This window comes from Zosterops lateralis (assembly GCF_965231275.1).
Source record: "Zosterops lateralis genome assembly, chromosome: 6".
Classification (NCBI taxonomy): domain Eukaryota; kingdom Metazoa; phylum Chordata; class Aves; order Passeriformes; family Zosteropidae; genus Zosterops; species Zosterops lateralis.
In genome coordinates, this window is record NC_139761.1 from 28,166,469 (window position 1) to 28,190,658 (window position 24,190).

The 24,190-nt window shown below is 34.5% G+C and overlaps 1 long non-coding RNA gene across 1 annotated transcript in view; it reads left to right on the plus strand.

The window, feature by feature from the left end:
- The window catches only part of LOC310910224, a 30,081-nt gene extending 6,717 nt beyond the window's left edge, over window positions 1–23,364 (plus strand). The window contains exons 3-5 of the long non-coding RNA XR_014590257.1: window positions 14,751–14,865; window positions 21,534–21,681; window positions 22,471–23,364. This is a non-coding gene — a long non-coding RNA (uncharacterized lncRNA). The remainder of the gene's footprint in view (window positions 1–14,750; window positions 14,866–21,533; window positions 21,682–22,470) is intronic.
- Window positions 23,365–24,190: the final 826 nt, after the last annotated feature.

A 24,190-nucleotide genomic window follows, 5' to 3' on the forward strand; every position in this document is an offset into this window, starting at 1 on the left:
ATCCTCAAAAGATAGGAAAAAGGAGCAATTTATGCTCTTAAAGCACTGAATTATCTCCTTTGATTTGGTGTTTTTTTCAGTTGACTGTATGGAGATTTGGCATAACTTTTCTTCTTATATTTTGTCTGAAATGGTGTGGGAAGGATTCATACAAAGCATTAAAAATGGCAGTAGTGGAGGGGAATGGTCTAGTGCAGTTCTGCTCTGCCCGGTCATAGGACCCTGTGTCTGACTGGATCACTCTCTACAAGAGGTAACAGCTCATTTCAATGACCAATCATTGCTTTTGGAAATGAGGAAATGTTCATAGCAATTCAGCTTATCAATCAAGAAATTTAAACTAATCTTTGCTTCAGGAAATTAAACATTTTCTTGCATTTGTTATCTTCCTTAAAAAAAAAAAAAAAAAAAAGGTGGATTTGTAGAGATGTTTGATATTTCATTGGAAGTATACAGCTTTACAGAGCATGCTTACAAAACTTACAGGAAAAGGAACTGTGCAGATGAAACTGATGAAATGCTATTGAATTTCATTGATTTATCATGCAAAAGCCAAGAGTATGTGGTGGGAGAAATTGTAAGCTTTAATAAGCTCCCTGGAAGCTTGATAAGGATATGTTCAAAAGGGAGAGAGAAAACTATTTAGATAAAGCCATATTCTATGAGACTATAATGTGATTATTTGTCTGATATTCAGAGGCATTATAAAAATTATGCAGAACTGGCATTTGGCAGGATGACCAGATTAAGTAAAAATGGGAGCTTTTGTAAGGCAAGCTCTGTGTCTACAGATTTTTATTTTCAATTTTAATTTAAATTTGGTGCATGAGAAAGAAGCAATACAAAATACAGACAAAAATTTTCACTTCAGATTTCAGCCTATTCTGCTACAGGAAAAGAAAATTGGAAAAGGATAGAATTAAATAAACAGTGCCCTAAAGACCAGCAAAATCCATTAATAATGATATAAATTATATTCTCCATATGTTTGATCCATTTAATGACGATTATTTATTAGTATTGAATTTCATTTCATATGATATGCAAGATATGCAAGATTCTGTGACCAAATTTCTCAGTGATTCGTAATAGATTAAGATAAACTGCTCTCAGGGAATCCCTATGTGATGAAACTTCGTACTTTCCAAACTCACCTTAGTTATATAATATGTACGGCTTTTTGTGGGTTTGATGTTGTTCTGAACATTGTGCATGGGATGAAATAGAAATGCAGGTCTTGGCACAGTATTTCATAAGTAATGGATTTTAAAGTAAAGGTCTCTGAGTCGTTGTGTATCACACTTCACATAAAAGGCAACAGCTGCACTGCATCATCACTGCAGCTCCAGATGTTCAGCGATGACAGAGTTTTCTTTTTTCATTACATATCAATGATGTAATGCTTGATAATGCATGTCTTACAGACAGAAAAAGAGAACACATTAATTTGATGAATGTTTCAGATAGATAACAGCTGCATGTTTTGAAACGTCGTCCTCAGATATCATTCACATAGTACTTGCTCCCAGAAAAGAAAAGAAAACAAATCTTTCTCTATCATGCGCACTATTTTAAACTTCATCATCCTTCCTAAATAAAGAGTAATTTTTTAAAGTCCATCTTCATCAGGAAAGATTTTGAAGCAGCAAATGATGATCAACAGATGAGTCCATAATAGTAAATGTTAACAGACAACAGGTATGACCTTGACTGAGTTGTGTCAGAAATATCTCAGTAACTAATGTCTTTGTCCCAGGGTGACAGTCTTGTAAACAATAACATAAAACTAAGGTTTTGTTTTCAATCTTTTAGTACTGGTAATAGTGAGCATTAGCTCAGTTATTCACAGACCCTCTTTTATTTCTAGTAAGTAATAATTTGCATCATCATGTAAGGCATCCTTTAGTCTTTTCAGCAGAAATAAAAATAATGTTTTTATATTAAAAATAAAAGGGTGCTCATTACTCTTTCATTTCTCAGAATTCCTTAAGAAACCCATTGCATTTCAGTGGCAAATCCTTCAAACATACATCTGCTAAAAATATAAAGTAATATGATGATTTTTCAACATAAATCTGCCATTTATTGAGTCGCTAAAGGAACAACAAAATGCAAATTTATAATAGCTGTTATTTTATCCTTAGGTAGTCCAATTATTCAGGTACCTATCTTGTATACAGGAGTTAGCATGAAACATCTCTGTTTTTAAGAGCAAGCAGTAGTATTAGTGTCAGTTATGAAAAAGGATGCAAAGGGTGCCTTAAGGCATGATTTGTGTATATATATATATATATATATATTTAATAGATAGATTCAATAATGATTGTAGATTTAATTTTTTTTTTTTTTTTTTTTTGATATATGTAATTCCTACTTCAGTTGTGAAACAGAGCAAGCTAATATCAGATTTAGAATACACCAATGGGTCTTAGTATTACCCAGTTATGACCATCATTTAAGCTGCTGGGATAAAAAAGGGTGCGGTACTTGGGGAACACAGGGGAGATAATGTCACTATCCATGAAATAAAAGAAAGACAAATGTCACATTTGGGACACTGAGAAATGAGGTAGGAGGAAATTAATATCTAATGAAGTCACTACTTTTGCTGAGATAATAATTTCCATAGCCATTGCTGCTACAAATTGTAGCTTTCAGACTCATCACTTTGAAATATCCTTTAGGTTCAGGATTGAAGTCAGAGGTGGAAAAATATTCCACCAAGATATGCTCTACTGGTAAGCAGATGTTCCTGTTTTTTATTGATCAAATGTGTTCATTATAGGAGGTATCAACAGCGTCAGTTGTTAACGAAGGTCTACTAACTGAAGTCTAAATTAAAATGTGATTGCTAAATTAAAAAAATTGAAGAATAGAGACTATGAATTTTGTTCTAAGCTCACCCTGAAGTGATTTATGGATTCAAAATATGTTTCATTTTCTCAGGAGAATAAAACATTAGTAGGAAAATAAAATGACCTATTAATAATAAAAAAAACCAACCAAACAAACCAAAAGCAACAACAACGAAAAACCCAAACCTGAAAAACAAACCCCCAAGCCAGTTATAAGAAAAGTAGAGAAATAAGATGTTGCAGATGTTACTTAGTAACCGTTACTGCTACAAATAAATAGAAGAGTAGAAGATGAATCTGAGACAACTGGAAATACGCTATTAAAAATATCTTTTGTCTTGCACTTGAATTGTTCTCAGGACATGCAGCAAAGACAGGATCATATTATAATATACTGTGCCTCTGTTTCTGCTATTATTGCATTTTCTCAGTTGGAGAAATCTCAGCTATCTCGCTAAAAGCTCAACAAAATATTTAAGACTGTTTCTAACTTTAAGTAAGTGCTCCATCAAAGCATAATCCTTGAAGTAACTTACTGAATCTAGACATGAAAACTTGCTCCAGACAATAGTAAGTAGTAAAATTTAAAAAATATTTTTATAGGGCTTAGGCTAAAATAAAAAGGCTTTGACCTTGCTTAAAAATACATCCTACTGAGGATACTTTTTCACATGAATATTTAATTCATCTACATTTTGGCTTTCATGTTTACTTTCTAAAAAAAGTAGGTCTTCAATTTAAAGTAAAAAAGTGAAATTTATGGTATTGAAAACAAAATCTAAAGTGAATATGAACAGCGATCCCCACAGCTATAAAAAAAGATTTATACAACATTAATCATATACATATGTGTGTGTGTGTGTGTGTGTGTGTGTGTGCGTGCAATTTGGTCAGATAGCATATAAAAATCCAAAATATGTAACTAGACAACCCAACAGCTTTTTCTTAAAAAATGTAAAATTTGTCAGAAAAAAGCACCAAGAGAAATAACAACATTAATTTCAAGATGTGTTTTAAAATGTAGCTGCTTTTGAAGATATTGTGAGATTTTCTTTTTGTAACTGCAAATTAATTCATTGCTGGAAGCATGATTATTTCTCAATATAAAAGTACATAGTCCTTCTTGTTGACCTAATTGAAACATGCAGAAACTCCCTTATGTGTCATGAAACAGATACATATCTCCTTTCCAACATATTGCAGTATAGTTATCAAACTGATATGTCCACCATGAATTTGATAAATTATTCTCCGAAAGTATTATAATAAATATATAATAAATAAATAAATATTTTTTATGCTTGAAGTTGAGTTTAAAGTATTCATAAATAAAATCCTATTGTGAATCAAAAAAATCTCATTATCTTTAAGACAGTCAGATAATATCATATTGAAACTATGTAACAAAAAACCGTACTGGAAGAATTCCTGTATGACTTCCGGACATTAATGTTAACTAGATTTGTACTTTTATTTATGTCATCTCAGTGCCCTAAATATGAAAGAGAGACATTACACCAAAGTGTTTCCAGTGTGGCCCTCAACAAAGTATAATTTCCCTGACAATTTTATCTTAATAAGACCATGTTTTCAATCAGAATACACTGGGCATGTCAAAATAACATCAAGATGTAATCTGTGATACAGATTCAAAGAAAAGTTTTCTGGATATTTTTGTTGTTTTGCTGGATTGCTTATCAGTATGTGCAGCAATTCTTGTTAGAAGACATCAAGTCAGAAAATGTTTGGAATATAGGGTTTATGTTTAGGAACCAACTTCAACTGGCCTTTGTGGGTTATGATTCACCATTTTATGTTGCCAGTAATTTCAGCTGCTTACAGGTAACTTTCAAGACAGTGGTGTATAGAAATGGTCTGTGAAGTTGGTCATGAGCAATTGTAGCAATTTGCCAGTGTTTCAGTACTTACAAACAGGTACTGAGAAAGAGTAACTTGGCTTGGAGATTTCTATGGAAATCATACATACATCTTGGTGTACAGGTGTCTTTCAAATATAATTTTAATATGTAAATTCAAGAATAGTTGAGATGTTCAAGCACCTCACCACTTATGGGCTCCATAAAGAGTCTGTTTTTATATACAATAGGATATTCCCAAATAATTTTTGAGAATGAGGTTTGAGTTTCTTTTTCCTGAAACACTGTCAAAAATGGTGCCTCCTCACGTATTAACAGCTAATCACACACTGAGAGTTCTAATGAAAAAGCAAGTTCATATGTGAAACAATAGAAAACATTGTTAATAGTTTGTTGGTGAGTTTATGGAGAAAGGATTAAAATTGTATTTGACTCACTAAATACTGACATTCTAATACTTATTGTACTTAATGAAAATGCTACCACTCCTTTTAACTGATTGTTTCGGATTGATACAGAAAATGTATCTTTCTAATCTCATCCTGTAGATGAAACTTACTGAAAAAGCTCACAATTAGGCAACCAACTGACCAACCAAAAAAAGATAATTGAAAAACAGATCAAATTATTTTGATAATATATTTTTATTGATATGAGCCATAATAATTCTTTTCATAACACAAAAGAAAGGAAGGTATAAAGAAAATACTATTCCATATATAGAATCTCAGAATCACAGATTCAATAGGGTTTGAAAGGGTGTCTAAGATCAAGTCCAACACTTAAAATAACACTCCAAGCCCACCAATAAACTATGCTCCTAAATGCCACATCCAGATACTTTTTTACCATTTCCAGGAATGTTGATTCCACTACTCCCTCGTCCCTGTTCTGACAGAGAAGGCATTTTTCCTAACATTCAAGCTACACTGAATGTTGGAAGAAGTTGAAGCTGTTTCCCTTTTCCTATCACCAGTAGAATGGGAGAAGTGACTGACTTCCACCTCCTACAACTACCTTTCAGATCCCCTCATCCAGATCATCAATAAAAATATTACCAGACCATTGATAAGAATATTATACAAGCCTGGCCCCAGTACTGAGCCCTGGGGAACTGCACTTGCGACCAGCTGCCTGCTGGATGTAACCCAATCGACCAGCATTCTCCAGGCTGCCCAATCAGTTTTTTATGAAGCAAACCGTGGACTAACTCAAGCCAGGACCTGCCAGTTTCTCCAGTAGAAAAAGAGTTTATTTTATAATAACATAGGAGACTATAAGCAGATTATTATTATTTATTAACTGTTAGGACTTTTTTTATAATATATTTTTGCATTACTGATTTAATTTGGTTTAATTAGGTTCTGAAAAGTTTTCAGGCAAAAGATATTCTTCCTAATTCAGGCAAAGTTTTCAGGCAAAAGGCTTCTTCCTAATTACCAGTTATGGCCCTTACACTATTTTAGTGCCACTTGACCTTTCTGCAGCATTTAATAATGGGAACCGAGGGATAAATTTTTGAGACCTACAATAGCTCTGGTGTTTTTGACTTTTTCAGTTTGTGTCTCCCTCCACTTTACTATTTATCCAGAGTTTGACAAAATGGTCTTCTGTGCCTCCCATTTTGTAACTATTTAACTGAAATTTTCTACTTGGATTAAGGTTTCCTATAAAATACTGCATAAGGTTTTGCCACCTTTGGTTCCTATCAGCATACATGGAGAGTAAAAAATTGGTGTTATTGTGAAGTTCATTCAACTGACTTTTAACCCTCTAAACAAGGTTCAGAAAGACTTAGGAAAAAGGAATATCATCATTTTAAGACTAGAAAGTCATGTATTTCACAAAATCATGAAGATTATGTATTTGGTTCTGTTTTACTCAATAAAACAAAACTGAAATGCAATAAATGATGATGTAGGTAAAGGGTGATATTTGCCTATGTTCAACAGCCTCTTTTGTCCTGTTGTTACAGTGAGCTGGTCCTATGTACTAAAGTAAAACTTATAATTTAAAGCAAACTCAGATGTTCACCAAGAGAATGTGGAATAATGAATACCCTTTATTTCCCACCTTACAAGATTAGCTAATATGGTGCAATCTATGCCTGCTTCTCTTCTGAATATTAAAAATTAATTTCAGCTATTGAGAACAAGATTTTCATCTGCTCATGTGTTTCTATAAATTTGGGGTGATTGACAAAAGTTGATTTTGAAAGAGGCTTTAACAATGGCAGTAATGAATGGCAGATGAAAAAGAAATAGGAGAAGCTGATGGGACTCTAGAGGGACTTGAGCATTAGATATTGAGCTAGGTTATATATTGACATTTAGGAAGGGTTGATACTTAAAATTAGAGTAGTCTTTAGATGTCTTCACAAGCAAAAACCGAAAAAAACATAATCTGAATTGAGAAGTCATCTGTTCACAAGAAGTTAAAAAAATATTGATAACCAAGTTTCCCCCAACAAGCTTGCCTTTTTTTTTTTTTTTTTTTTTTTTTTTTTTTTTTTTTGTCATTTGGACTGTATTTTTAACTCTTCAGAAGACACTAGATTAGAAACCAACTTACACCAAGTTTGTTTATGTTTATTGACAGCCAGGATAGTGTAGCTTTTTCTGACCGCCTACAGAGGAAATCAAAATTTTCTTGGCTAAAGACAAGCTACTGCTTCTCTAGATGTTCTCATGCAATATCTGAGAGGTACTTTATTCAAATTTCTCTTATATGGTTTTTACGGGTTAACTCTGGTAGGCAGCTATGTTGCACACAGCTGCTCACTCTCTCCTCCCCACAAGGGATGGAAAAGAAAATCAAAAGTGTGAGAAATCTCATGGGTCAAAATAAAGACAATTTAATAGGAAAAGCAAAGACTGCACATGCAGGCAAAGCAAAAATAAGAATCAATTCAGTACTTCCCATTTATTAGCAGACAGATCTTTAGTCCCTTTCCTGGAGAGCAGGGCTTCATTACGATTAGCAGATATTGGAAGACAAACTCCACAACTCCAACCATCCCCACCTTCTCCCTCCTTGTTCAATTTTTATTGCTGAGTATAATGTACTATGACATGGGATAACCCTTTTTTCAGTTAGGGTCAATGAGTCCCTTTTCAATTTCTTGCGTACTTCCAGCCATTTAGCTGGTAGAGCAACATGAGAAGCAGAAAAGGTCTTGAAACTGGTCAGCAAACTCCAAAGTACAGCACTATATACCTTGTCTTTCTTATGAGATGGCTATGGGAATGAAGACAATGAGCTGTTTTGATGTTCTTACAATGCTAAATTGACAAAGCTTGGCCAAAGACAATGTATGGGAGTGAAACAGAAACAGCTTACTTATAGGACAGAGCATTCTTGTGGATATTGGATAGAACAGACAGAAAACAGTCTGACTGTTTCTAAAGCCTTTAAAAATTACTTCAATATTCAGCTTCATGTATTTTGTTTAGAGCTTTGATTATGCAATGGAGATATACCAACATAACGTGGCCTTTAGCTCCTGTTTATCATATTTGAAAGATTATCTCAGCCCAAACCAGCACAATTCTCTTACAGAATATATATCTTAGGATGCAGTGAATAAAATTATATACTTATGATAGCACAGCTGTACACGGGGGCAGTATGCCTTGCAGTTACTCATTGAGTCTCATTTGTTATGCATTGGTAATAATGCCAGTCTCATTCCTGTAATATTAATGGAAAGAACATGCTGGCATTTTAAATAGAGCCTCTGATTTGTGGTGTTATTCAGCTGAATAACTATTTAAAGCTTGCACGCAGAAATATTTGCTGTACAGCACAATTACTGAAGTGCATTATCAGCATGAGAGTGTTATAAGATCTGTGGATTCTGAACTTTAAAGATGGGAAATGTAAAATTCCTCTTGAAGTGAAAATATTACTAGGCAATGTGTGATGACAACAATGGTGATACATAGATAACGGCACCAAAGAAATTTAAGGTTTTTTAAAAAATTATTAGTTTTTGCTGTAAAGTATACCTTGAAAATGTTGAAAACACTCTTTTGCAAAAGGAGGCAATAGCAGAAAAGATTTTACAAGTTGATAAGAAACATACTGAAAATTTGCATGAGCCACGAGAAATTCCTGACTTAAACATGGAGAAAAATTATTATAATAAAAACATCTATCAAAAATTAGCTTTTAATTGTGTGACAAATAAAATGAGAACTTACAAGGAGACTATAATACACTTTTTAGAATTACCTTTACTATGCTTTATCCCATTACTTGTGATTTTTGAAAGACAATAAAGTTGACATAATTTGCCTTTACCGTTTTTAATGAAAAATAAATATGCAAATGTAGTTCAGGGTTTTAATTTTACTAGTCTTTTATATCCCTAAAATATATGCTTCACGTCAAGTAGATTATCTAATATGTATAGGAGTTATCAGAGTAAATTAGTCACATATCCTGCAAACATAAAGTATCAACACATTAAGCATTTTACCTATTATTGCAGTAAGAATCAGATATTTCAGTTCTTCAGCATTGTAGTTCTCAACAATTACTATGTATAAAATATACTGTGTTCTCTAGAATTTTGAATTCATTTCTATGCTAGAATTCCAAACATATATTACTTTGAATATGATTACTATATTAGAATATTTTATTATCAATTATGATATAAATACAAACATATGACTATTATAATAAATAAATTTAAATAGCTGAACTAATTCCTTTTGATTTAATTTGGTCTTGAGGAAGTATTCTGCAATCGTCCCCTCATTTTGACAAACTGACATAAGGTAATATAGTCCAAACATCAAGGTATTTTAATATTAACTTCTGCTCTAGATTGATATATACACTGAAAACCAGAAATTCTTTAGCCATGTTTGCCAATAATCACTTTTTCAGTTCACTTTAGTTCCTGTCTCCTAGTTTCAAATTCGGAGTAAGGCTCTTTACTCTCAGAACTTGTCCTTCTTTATGTAGGTCCTGCTTGGGTCGGTCATTCATCACAGATCCATCTGACTGTTTCATTAATGCAATTTTTTACCAAATCTCTTAATGTCAGCCACTAACAAATCTCCTAATGTCAGCAACTTACTGGCCATAATGTCTACTTATGGTCACTAAAGCAGAATAACAAAAAAACCCCAAACAAACTAGTTTTACTTCATATATATTTAAATGCATTTATTATTTTAACTTAAAAGAAAATGTTCTGTTCTCAGATTTAGAGATGGCTGACAAAATTAATAAGATTCATTAATTAATAGTTTGAAACAAGTATCTCTTTATTCCATTAATCCAGGGATTAAAAAGGCAATATATGTAAATGGTAATCTGGCATAATCATTCTGGTCAAAATGGAAGCCTTATAATGTAAGGAATATTATCTCAATTTACTTTGTGTTGCTACTTCTGCAAGAGTGATTTGCAAGGGGAAGCTTCCAGAGAGACAATCAGACTTCCAGACCTCTGTGATCATTGTACCAGTGACAGTGGAACTAAAAGCAAATTTCCTTTAATCATCTGAGTAATTTATAACATTATCAAAGCTTTATATCTTGTTCCTGCTTTTCCACCTACACATTGTCTTTGTTGCTTCCCTTAATCCAAAACGAAAAATATTTTCAAACAGAATGTGTAACATTAGCACATTTTGGACTGAAAATGTAATTCAGAAAAGTTGCTCCAATTAATATTTTTGTTGTAAATTTTATTAGCGATATCCAAGGAGGAAACAGCAAAAATGGACATCAGATGAGCAATCACTTCAGTTTATCTTAGTTTAGAGCTAAAATAAACTAAGAGGCATAAAACAGAGCTGAATGGTTAGTCTAGAGCTGAGATAGCCAGACCTGAGATACCAGCAGTCTGACAATACTCCCTGCAGTGCAAAAAATTCCATCAGTCTGGCAGCAATGAATTCTTTTAAGGAGGGGCTCGTGATATGTGCCTGATTTCTGTAGCATGCATATGTAATTTGTTTGCTCTTGGCTAACAACTTTTTTTTTTCCCCATTTTTTGTTTTTTGTTCTTTCCACCTTATCTCAATCTTTCTTGAAACAGATGACTCTTAAAAAATAAACAAAAAATACTGGCAGCTTTCAGGCTACCTTTCCATCTTGAACTTAACAGACAAATGGTATGAAACTTGTAATCACAGTAGTCAAAGCTGCCTTTGCAATCTGTTGTTTGGCAATTTTCAATTAAGGGGTGGAAAGATTTAAATGTTTTAAGAGATGTAATTTTCCTATGGCAGCTCAGCACTTCAGCTATGATCTTCAAGGAAAGGAGTGGGAGAAGCCAAGGAGGAGTAGAGTTTTAGAGGTGGCCAAATTATCTTAGCACTTTAAAAATTTGGCAGTGTTCATGCCCTGACTCTTGCAGACAGACCTCACAGCCCAATTCAGGATTCCTGAGTGCAATATATGGAAGGATCTTCTGGCAGGAATCATAGCAAAATCGACATCTTAGTTACAAAGGAATTACACATCAGGTCTTGGCTCTGTAGAAATTTCACAGCACCTCTCTCTTACAACCTTAATTCTACAAGATGCTAGAGAATTGGATAATGGCATGAAAACAACATAAACCAGATCTCTGTATTTAAAATCTGGGAAAATGTTGAGACTGAAGCCATATTTGGATATATTCTGTATTGAAAACTATTGAAGTTATATTCAGCATAAATAAATCAAACAAGGATTGTCAAAAAATAGCTCTCCAGATGGTCTTGTTAGGTCCTGCAGTTTTCATGCCCGGAGTGCCAGCTACTGGGGGAACCAACGTGCGTGATTTTAGTGCCACCAAATGGAGTCAAAGGAGGGGGCATAGAGAACTTTGGCCTTTGGTGATGGTGACTGGAGAGAATGGGTGGCCTCAATGCCAGCTACTGGAATGGGTCAAAGGCTCTGCTGCCCAGATACTGAGACAGGCATATTGTGTATCCTGAAAACCAGCTCTTGGGAGGATTGGTGTGAATGAAGCTAGTGAGGAGGTCAGTGCTGGTGGCTGGAGCAGAATTGCACGTTGCAACATCTGTACCCTAGTGCCCCTCTGCCTGCTGCTGGAGAAGGTCAGGTGTCTGTACCTCACCCAAAATGATGTGTGATGGGGTTTGTGTGCCTCATTCTCCAGCAAGCTTGAAGACTGATGAGCCAATGCCCTTGGTCCAGCAATGAGTATCAGAGAAAAGGGTCATGCTGATAGTCAAGGGTGACCATGAGACAAGTGGGAATTCAGTGTTGTTTCACTCCAATCCTCCTCAAAGGATCTCTTAACAAGAAGCTCAGTTACCCTGCCTCAGGGGTGGGTTGTAACACTTGCCCCTTCTCTTCCCCTTAAAAGGAGGTTGCAGACTGCAATGATGTCTCCCCTCAGTCTCCTCCAGACTGAAAAAAGCAGTGATCTGTCTTCCTCATAGGGCTTCCCCTCCAGATCTTTTATCAACCTCATTGCACTCCTTTGGATGCTTTCTAATAGCTTCATGCCTTTTTTATATTGTGGTCACCAAAACTGCGCACAATATTTGAGGCTGAGTACTTAAAAAAGTAAACCAGTTAAAATTTTAACCATGCGGAAACCAAGGCAATTGCTTCTTCCTTTGTCGCATAGGAGCATCAAAGACAACAGCTGTAGAAAAAGCCCTGAAAATAAGGAAGCAGTTAATGCCAATTTTCAAAAGCATCTTTTATTCCAAATATTAGAAAAACTAGAATTTTTATCTAAAATATGAAATCTACCAGAATAGTCCAAAGTGTTCAGTCCATATGATTGTCCACAATAAAGCTGGTTGGGACTTCAGAAGGTTTATAATTCTAAAATTTTTCTGTGTGGGGAAAATTACTTTAAAATACTAAAAATAAAAAAGCTTATTTGTATGTCACAGTCTGGCTCACTGCGACCCCAAGTCCAGTCCCCCTGGATGAGTGTGGCAGAAATAGAGGGATGGGAATAATGGAATTGCCTGAAAAATAAATAACCTTAATAGCGAAAATAACAAACACAGACCACACGATCTCAGGGGCAACATCCAAAGATCAAGGGGAGTGGTGAACTATACAATATAGAGGGGTATCTGAGGGCAGGGGTCCAATCCCAACCAGAAGCATGGCCCATAGTGGAATGATTCTAGTAACATACTAACTTCCATCCTTTCAGTATTTCGCCTCCCATGGTCTCAGGTTGAAGGCTCCTGCATAAGCCACTGTAGTTAAACCCCTGCTCATCCCAGCCAGTTTGGCTCCCACATTTGTATTCCAAAGTGAACCTCTGATCCAAGAAAATCTAAGGCAAAATGGCATATACAGTAGTATAAACAGTGTTTAATGCACTGTCCAAAGTTTTCCTCATTTTTATTCTTCTATGATGTCTTCCTTTGGGAAACTAGTCAGTTTTACATATGAGTGAACACTCTTGGTCATGACTGAGACTGTGTTTAAGGGTGTGGTTTATTGTTCTCAGTATATACTAACTCACTGAGTGTCAGAAATGACTTAAAATTTTTCTTCAAAGTTCCAACCTCAAAATAATTACATGCACAGAGAAGGGCCAGATGTTGGTAAACAGAAAGACCCACAGAATGGATGTGGCTGCAGGAAATCTAACATGGAATAAAGCAGAAGTGAAGCAAACATTTAAAACTTTTACAAAGTGTATTTTATGTTTCCTTTTTATGCTTCCTCTTTGGCCAGTTCTTGTGTGCAGAATCCTATTGTTAGAGGCAGTAAAATGATTCTGTGAGGAACAGCTGAGAGAAGTGGGGTTGTTCAGGCTGGAGAAAATGCTATGGGGTGATCTTATTTTGCCCTTTCAGCGCAGGAAGGGAGACTACAAGAAAGGTGAAGGACTTACAAGGAGGGCAAGTAATAACAGGAGAAAGGAGATGGTCTTCAAACTGAATGATAGTAGGCTGAGATTAAATACTAGGTTGAAATTCTCTGCTGTGAAGGTGCTCAGGCACTGGTACAGGCTGACCAGATTACCTGAGGGTGCCCCATCCCTGGAGGTGTTCAGGGCAGGTTGAATGAGCCTTTGAGCAACCTGATGCAGTAGAAGGTAGCCCTGGCTGTGGTGTGGTGCTTGGAGCTGGATGCTCTTTAAGATCCCATCTTACCCAAACATTTTATGGTTCTATTTCATAATGGAACAGAACCTACAATGTGAAAAATACAGAATTAAGGTTATTCATGTTATTGCTGATATGCATGTATAATCTGGCTTCAGTAATGTAGCTAGCACTAAAGATTTTCCCTGTCTTTCCATTAGTAAGTGAATTATATAAAGTTATCTCCAAAAATACAGACAGAAAAAAGTATAATTTGCAGTTATAAAGTTCAGCTTTATTATTCTCTTTAGTGATAACATTTTTCAGATTACTCATTAGCAACAAAACTGTTTAGATCCCTGTGCTTGAATCCAGACATATAATTTATTCAATAAGTTAACCAAATATAATTTATTTTTCCATAGTTTAATCACCATTTTTCCTGTAGCAGTTGCAATGGCTAATAATTTCAGCTTTTTTGTCTCCTGTGTTACAAACATTTTTCAAAAAACAGCAAACATACTGATGTAAGAGCATAAAATAGTAAATTACTTGCAAAGAAATATTCTGCCTTCCATCTAATTCTGTATTTTTATATTAAAACCTCTTAACTCACTAGCTGCAAATGGTAAGTAGATATCTTCAAACTACTTCAGTCTGAGTACTTGATATTAGATTGGTATGGTCTGATCTACAGTAAAAACAAGTGATTATTTTCCCTACAAAAGTTTTTTCAAGAATTTCACTATTTGTCAAAGTCCAGCCCCATTTGTTGAAGTACCTCCCCAGTAACTGCATCATGAAGTTACACTTTCATAACTATGAAATTTGTTTTGGAAAAATGAATCTTTCTATGTAACTGAAAATTTAAAGCTATTCTGTAGTAATATGTATATATTTTTTCTGAGTGACATTGAGTTTAATTATTTGACCTTGCTCACCGTTTTATCAATCTTGTCTTCTTTTTCCATTTTATACCAGTGCATCATATGAGGAAAAGGCTGAACTGCAATGCCCATGACGTATGTAATTCTAGCCCAAGAAAGTGAACAGACACAGCTCTGAACAGTGAAGAATTTTATGACCACTATGCACAGTTAGTCAGCATGTAACTACTTCATGAAAGAAGATTAAATACTGGGAATAAACTTGTAATACAAATCACATACAGAACTATGAAAATGCAGGTGTATACAAATTAGTGGCCAGTCAAAATGAAGATTTCTTCAGAAAATAAGGAAAAATTAAAGTATCAAAAATATTAAATTATCAAAATCAAAACCTTTTCATTTTAACCAGAAATTTCTGAATGAAGGTTTTGACAGCAAAACTCCACATCACAATATGGGAAGGAAACTGCTGCAGAAATTATTTGGCATGACAGATAAAAATTAAATGTATGCATTTTCTGCAAGATTTTTTGAAGATAAAGTCTCATACAATTGAAGAAAAGGATGTGAATATATCTGCTGTCTGTGACCTAAAATTAACCAGTTTTTAGTTAAAATCATTTTGAATTGTAGGGTGTTCCCACAATAATACTTTAACATTCCTAAAGTGTTATGAAATTTCCAACATTTACTGGTTGCCTTGGTTGCAGGCAGTAACAGATGTTTCAAAACATAAGCCAGGTCATGAGCCACAGGACTGAATAAACAACTTTAAAAAAATAAATATATGAAATGCTATATTAATTATACTAGCTAAGTTGCAAAATTTCCACTGGCTTGACTCTTTCCTTTCTTCTGCTGTAAACAGAGCCAGAAACTTAGTCTGAGTCAGACAAGCCCCAGTTTACATTGTTCTGCCAAGTTGCAGATGTCATTTATTCTCTGCCATTAAATTATAAACAGACTTTTATTTTACGTAATATTGAGAAGAGAGGAAGTATGGTCTGAAACGTTTACTTTGGAGCAACAGGTTCTACAAAAGTTTGAGATTTCTAGTAACCTTTGATCTCTAGAGGAGAGGAACAAATAGTGTTTCAAAAGTGTATTTTGTTCTCAAATGTCCATAGCATCATTTTTTTCATAAAATAACCCCATTCTCACGTGCTGTATCTTGGGTCATTCATTTTGGTTGGTTCATTCTCTCACTTGCATATATGTATTTGTAAATGCTAATGGAAATATTTGCATGACACCAGCACTATGCTTTTGTTTTTCTCTGCTTTTACAGGTACTTTCTTAGTTCACAAAAAAATTGAGAGTCTTACTAGACATGAAGGTGTTTATTACTGATATTATATTTTAAACTCCAAGTGTTTCTATTGGGGAAGCAGAAATATATGAAAAGCAGTGTGGAATTAAAAGTATTGTATATTACTACAATGTTTTTCATCAAGTGATTTTGATATTAAACCTTCTTTGGAATTTATGTTGGGTAGAGGATAAGGTCAATAGAAAAATTATTTCATATATTCTCCTGCTATGTGTGTCTAAATTTGGCAGGGAATAGTGTTGCAAAGAGTGACCCAGAGGCCAAAACATTTAGAGTGCTTCCCTCCTAATAATTCTTTTTCCTATTGATTTTATTGAAATTTGGAGGAAAGTAGTGAATGCTACAGGTCTATAGACTTTGGAATAGAACCTAAATCTGTGTAAAAGAGACTCTCTGAATCCAGTTAAAACAGTTTTATCTGTCCATTCACCGATTTGTCTTTGCTGGTCACGAGCTGCCTGTGGCAAAGCACTTCTCCTTGGGATTGTGAAGACAACTCTCCACAATGCTTCTTCCAACAGTGTGAATATTGACCTGCACTTATAAAGGTCAGGCAGCTCCTACAGTTACTGGAGGGGAGAATACTAACTCCAGCAATGCTCTCTGAGAAGAATTTAACCTTCAAATGACAAAAAATGCTCACAAGAACTAGGATTTCAGCCAGCTTGAAAGTTATCCTCTCCAAACCGATATGTGGACTTCAGTGTTTCCCCAGCAAAGGAAAAAGAAATAAGTCAAACAATTAAGTGGATAAAGAATCCAAGAGTTATGCACCTCTCAGCCATTTTATTTTTCATTTTGAAAGGTTGGTAGATGAATGGAAAGAGTAATTTTTGGACTCCTTAGCTTCCAAAACAAATAGGGTCTTCAACTTTTAAGAGATTTTTTGCAGAAAAAAAAAAGCATCCCATATATTTCTTTTCCCTGTTGTTCTGACATCTGATCAAAGAAGCTGATTCCCAGTGAAGCACAGCAACCCAGTTAGCTTACCTTTGAAAATTCTTCTTTATTTGCCATCATACAGAGTCAAGCTCAGAGCACATCTGAGGTAATTTAAGGTCTGTAGGAATCAGGCTGTTACTGATCATGTCCTGTGGTACAAGGCAAGAAGGATGACAGTGTGGTGGCACAACTGCAAATGAGAATGAAGGCTCACTTTTCATCTTGATGGAGTGTAAAAAATAATATTTTTAATTTTTAATGCAACACATTTATATTGTGTCAGTAGTGGCAGTAGGCTCATATTGCATATAAATGAAGATGATTATTTGGTTTGTAAGAGAGTAAAGAAGACATTATGATGAAGAGTATATCAGGAATGCAATAAAAAGGGAGAAATATGTGTAAGTTTTGGCCATTTAGGAAAAGCATTGCTTTCTGAGTTTGGGCACTTTTTAAATGCATTATAAATTTCACAGTTTTAAGTTTCATATCTGGCAGATTTGAGACTCTAAAAATCATCATTAATGGCCTTTTCTGCTTCATCAGTAGGGCCACCATTCAAGTAACAAAGTGCCAATCAGCTGCTCTTGTTTTCCTTTAGGTTCAAGATATTGCTGGAGAGCTTTTTGCAGAGATCATGATCTCTCTGCTTGATATACCATTTATTACAACTATAGCTAAAGTTCTTCAGGCTTATCCCTTAAAACTCCTTACTTTCTTGAGTGCTTTTTTATTTTTCTCCAGAATAAGACATAACTTGCTAAGTTTCATTCCCCCTTTACCATCCTCACCTTCCCTCACAGAACACGTTTTATTATATCTGAAAGACAAGGAAAATAAAAAATAATAAAAAAGATAACTGTGTAGTTTTATTCAAAATACGGCAGTAAAAGATGAACAAACAGGTTTTTTTAAGGTGCTACATTCTACTGCTACAGATCTAATTAAATTGATTTTTTTAAAATGAAAATGAAATTTCATGGTCAATTAGTAAGTGAAATAAATCACTTCTTATGAAAAAAAGAATACAGTATAAAATCAAAGAAAATATGTGAATTATACACAGTTCTTAAGCTGAATGAAGAAAATAACAAAGTTTCTTCCTGTTCTTTGGATGTTATTTAAAATCACCTGGTCCCAGTTATCACTTATTTTTGTATTATCAAGTTAATTGTGGTTAGCATAGTTTTACATTGTACTGGATAATACAAGTATTTATTTCCAAAACATATGCCAAAAGGTTTCATTTGTTTCTGAAAATCAACTAGAAAAAAATTACAATATTCTCTTGGTATAAAATCAAGCAAACACTGGTCTGATTTTCAGCCATTGCTGCAACATGGCAGTTGTTACCACAATAGAGCAAGATAGTGAAATTCAATCACATTGAATTAAATGCAATAATATTTATCGTTTGTGATCATATTTGCTAATACCTAATTCATACAAAAGTAACATAGTATTTAAGCATTTGCTTAAGCTTAAATTCCAAAAAGCTTTTTGTATTTTATTTTAAAACTTGCCTTACAGTTTACAGAACAGAAGGATGTGCTTTTTATATACCATTGTGAATAAAAATATCCTAGTCAAACTTTTTAGTTACTTGAGTGCATACCAAAGACAAACTAAACCAAATTCTCAGAGTAAACAATGAAATCTCTGAGTTACTTTATTAAAAAGAAAAAATCATTCTGCAATATAGGACACTTCAATTCCAAAATTAAAGATAACAGAAAAAAAGTACCTGATTTCTTCTCTTATATTAAGTTCCAAACAATTCATTTCTAAATATTTTCATATTTAGGAGATTACACTGCAGATGAATATAATAACATTTTATTGGTCCACGTGCAAACTGAACCACCTGCCATTCATATCCCTCATTTTGAAACCCAAATTGCATCCAGATTTCTTCACCTAAGTTGTGACTTGATTTGTACTAGGACGTACACCAAGAATACATGATGTGAAGCATAGGAACTAAATTTCTTACATATTAAAGAATTTTAATGTTAAAGAGTCAGCTTGGGATTCCATGAACTTTGAACTGCAAACTCCAACTGAGAAAGGAATTGTATCTTTTGTTGAATCCTAATTTCAGCTACTTCAGTAATTACTTGCAATAGCATCCCCCCCATAATTATTACCTCACAATTATTAAGATGAATGGGCAAGCACAAAGTGATCAGCTTTCCAAGAAAAAGGTAGAAAAGTCTTCCTTGCTTGAATGTCATTAAAAAAATTCACATACTTTTTTACCAGTTCTTCAACACATTGCTCTGGCATTTCTTAGATTAACCTGACTGCTTCAAGTGGTGGTGCATAAAACTTTTAAGTCTACTGTATCAAATGTACTTGAATTGATCAGGTAAACCATAGTGACTGAAGCAATTACTATCTTCTTTCAAATGACTTAGAAGAAGCTTTCAGAATTGGCTTTATCCTGTTAGACAGAAACAGTTCAGAAATTTCAATTGCAGGACTGCATTTCCTATTATATTATGGCTTTAAAGCACTCTTTAATTTTAGTTATATTTTTACATCATTAGTTAACAGTACATTAAATACATGTGATTTAGAAAAGATATATCTTAAAGTGTCATTGAAAACTTATGACTTCCTTCACTTTGTAATTAATTCTTAACTGGTGGAAAAAAGGAGCAGTGATCTTATAGCAGAAATTGAATTGATATACAGAGATACGTCACGCTACTGAGATTTCTGGCATAAGGCACTGCTGTTTAATAGATACTCTTGTAGTTATTTAGGAAGGATTAAATTGCAACAAAGACACTTAAGATGTGGCTTTTAGATTCTCTAATACTAATCATAATAGAAAATAAGTTATGGTAATGATTATAAATAATTTTCTTGAAGCATTTTCTAGAGGAAAAATTAGTCTTTTTCCTCAGCCAGGAGACTTTGGTTTAGATCCTAAACCTGGGGGCTGCTGCTTAAATAGAACATGTGAGGAAGAGGGTTATAAGGACACCCTTAATAGAGGAGACCAAAAGTCCATCATGTTCAGTGGCCTCAGTCTAGCAGGGACCAGGAGCACATACTTATGTAAAGACTAGGAGAACAGGTAAACATATGATAATATTGCTTCAGAGGAAATACTTCACAGCATTTATCAGTTTGCATTTGAGGTACATTCTGCATGAATGACTGTAGCTATGTGTTAACTAGTGCTGGCTGGATTATTTTTTTCTTCAATTGATATAATTTCTTGAACTTTTAGTTTACACAATAGCTTACAGTACTTTGCTCCAGTTTAGATATCTAATGAAAATAAAAAATAAATTATTGTACAGTCAAGGAAATCCTGGACTCTACCACTAGTCATTATTTTAATTTGATGTTTCTTGGGATGTTCTATTACTGGAAATAAATAGAATCATAGAATATCCTGAGTTGGAAGGGACCCATAAAGATCATCAAGTCCAACTCATGGCTCTGCACACCATGTGTTTGAGTGTTGTCTAAATGCTTCTTGAACTGTGTCAGCATTGGTGCTTTGGCCACTTCCCTGGGGAGCCTGTTCCAGTGCCCAGCAATCCCCTGGAAGAACATTTTCCTATTCATCTCTCTGCCTCAAAACTTTGTAGACCTCTAGCATAAAGTTGACTCATTGCAGTTGCATATCTATACTTTTTGGGTTCCTACAACTGTATGATTTCAGTTTCTGTGAATATCTGGCCAATATCAATATCTTGAACAGTTAATACTATCTTTAATGAAAACATAACTCTCCCAATTTTCTAAAAAATCTTTTTTTATCCATCAAAAAAGTCCTCTACTATGACACCAATGTTTTTGAATACAGATACAAGGTAAAAAAACCTTAAGCATTTTGGAGACAGAATATATCTCATTTCTATGACAAAACTGTATTTTCATTTATGGAAAACACTCATTCACCACATCTAGGTATGAAAATACTGGTGATGAATTTTGTGTGTTATTAGATATTTTCTCATCCATTTCTTATATTTGTTAAAACTGTATTTAAAATTTGAAGCTTCTAATATAAAATACTCTTTACTCTCTGTTGTGGTTTTTTTTTTTTTTTCCTTTTGCTCCTAACAACACCTAACACAGATTAATTAAGAAAAGTAACTTTAAGTTTGAAAAAAATAGCATTTGAGGGAGTACAGCCTTACTGATGCAAATATGTTTTCATTTCCTTTGGTTATTTTTCCCAAGTGGTAGTTACTAAGTGACTCACTAATAGCTACATTATGCCTTTCAACAGTATATTGATTTATTTCGTTTGCAATGACAAGTTTATTCTTCATGTTTTTGGAGTAGCCTACCCAACTTTTGGGTTCTGCCAGTTCAGCAAAACTTAATTTTTCCAGCAGCTACCCCAGAGGTTTTACTTTTTACAACATATGAGTGGTTTTGTTGCACTAATGAAACAGGTTTAGATAGAAATAATTTCAAAAGCTACCTAGCATAAAATGCATTGTTTTAACTGACCTGAACATAAGATCCTAATATATCCACTATGTTTCCTTATATAAATTTTCTGTTCATCCAAATGGATGGAGACATTGTAGTTTAAATGTTTAATTGCCCCTGTTCTCATCTATTGACCAGGTCCACGTCTATGGCCAGGATCTCTTCCCTTGCTAAGCTATGATTTGATATTATGGGAATCTCTGCACATAGAATTGAAGCTGAGGTGGGAAACTAGTCTACATAGGCTATGGACACTTAAGACATTAAGTACGCAACTGTTACAAAGGTATTATTTTTTAATATGTAATATTCTTCTCAAAAGTAGTTTATGACAAAAACAAATGCTTTTCTATGAAATTTAATTTTATTGGAAAATTGTTGTTATTTAAACTGAAACCCAGTATAAATAGAAGTGTTCCAACTATGTTTCTTAACCTTAGAGATCCAGGCTTAGGCTGTTAAAGCCTTTGTGCAACCTCATAGTGCATCTTTTGCAAAAGAGCAAAAAGAGCTCCTTTTTTTTTTTTTTTTTAATGTCTGTAAATAAATAGTTTGAAAATATTTCAGGAAACTGTACATTTTTTAAAGCTTCATTTTCATGTGTTGTATTTCTCAGTACATGTAATTGCACTAAATATTATACCACCTCTATGACGATATTCTATAACTGTCTATTATCTGTGAACTATTAAAATAAGAGTAGACAGTCTCTTATTTAGTCTTTTTTTTCAAGAGGACAAACTGTTTCTTCCAGTTGGAAGAAAATTTATTAGTGCAAGGGGCAATGGGGGCACAGAGAAACAAAACCACATTCTCTTAGATTTCTTTTTTACGTTGTTTAGTAGGAGGATAATAGCTTGGAATCCTTCATTAGTTTAGTTGTCGTGCAGATCTTGTACTCAGAGGAGAGAGTGATGATCATTTTGTGACAGTGCCAGCTGGAAGCAATGTCATGTACAGGGTGTAAGCAGCTATCTAACACCCTCGGTTCTGAGCTGGAGCAGAGATTTTTATCTGTAGGAATTCTCAAAGAACACTGTTACTAAATGTTCAAACTCCCTCTGTGTTCCCTTAGGCCCATCTCTAATACAGGCCCAGCTGCTGAAGTTGAGAGAAAGGAAAGCACAAGGAAGATGTAACTGGCAGGAGCAGAATAGTAACTGCAGCGGTGAGGAGGTGCTGTGGGGTTATTAAAGCTAAACTGCAACATGTGCTGACATCAGATGGAGCAATCTGCCTTCTGTAGCATCCTAGAAATCTGTATAAACATAGATGCTTTTCTGTGGACACTAAAAAAAACCAACTTGGCTTAGTGAGAGTAAACACATTACATCAGAAAAAAATATGTTACACTTATAATATTATGTTACTGTCTATGCAAGATTGAAAACATGACTGCTGATTCTGCAAAAAGTAATAAAAAACTAGATTTACAGGACTTTTGGCTTATTTGCTAAACAATGCTCAATGACCAGAGAACATCCACCACTGCTAAACACTTTCTGCTTCCTGCAAATACTGGCTTCTTGATAGGAAAAGTCCTGTTCAGATGCAAATAATGTAACTTTTGTTCTCATGTTACTCATTGTCTCAGAGGAATCTTGAATATGTTTTTCAGGTGAACTCAATATTTTTTCTCTGCTTTTGCACTATGGCTCCATAGATCCATGGATCCAACAATTATTAGCATTAATCTGCCCCCTCACATAGAATATGTCTTTACAGTAACCACTGGCTGTTGTATTTTTACTTTTATGCTGTTTATAAATTAAAATGCTTTCCTTATCTGGAGAAGGACAACCAGTGGTCCAAAGAACATGGGACTGAACAGTGAATTTGTTCCTCTGTTGTGGGGAATTGACGTATGACTGTATGCAAGTCAGTAAACTGTGTTCTGCTGCAGTCATCACCATTGGTGAAACAAAGATCATAAGAAAGCTGTTGGATGAGAAAGGATGTATCTTAACACCGAATAAATGCTTTCACTATTGCCTTTGTCTTACACTGAGAAGTCTTAACTGTGTCTCGAATAATGTAGATTTGCATACTGGCAAAAGCCAGGCCTTGTAGCCTCTTTAATGAGATTCAGCTTCCTTCATTCTGACACCAGGTATTACTAACTGGCCAGTGGATCCCTCACAAGCTCTATAAGTCCCACTGAGAAAGATTTCTCAGCTGTCTTCAGATATCTCAGTCCTGTGATGTTTTGTTGTACAATTTGAACATTACAAGTAATGCTTTATTTTCAGAAATATATGATTTATTTTTCTATTTGTTTTATATGTGGAACTTCCATTTTAAGGTAGCAACATAATTATTACAGTGGTCTGAATGCCAGTGTCACTGTGTTCAGAAAACTACTTGTTCCAAATAAATCTAGGACTCTCTTAGGTCAGTAGAAGAGTCAAAATCTCTGCCAGAGAGATCCTTAGTTCACTACCATAGAGACCCTCGTTCACTACCATAGAGAGGATATTTGCACCACACCAGATGCAGGACTGCAGGAAGGAGGAAACAATGCTCTCTTGTGGAATTAAAGAGAGAAATAGTGTCCTATCTCCTGCTGCACTTGTTCTCTGCCAAGAAGGCACACTTGTACTGGGACCAAAGTGCTAAAACCGGAGGCACAGAGGGCAGAAGTATAATAGAGAAACAGAATTTCAAAAAGGCTTGTTTCTTTCTTGCATAAAAAAGCCTAGAAGTGTGGAATTGGCTTTTCTACTGATAAAGACCCATCCAGAAACATAATTTACAATGTTATTATGAGGCATAATTCAGGAAGAGATAAGAAAAAG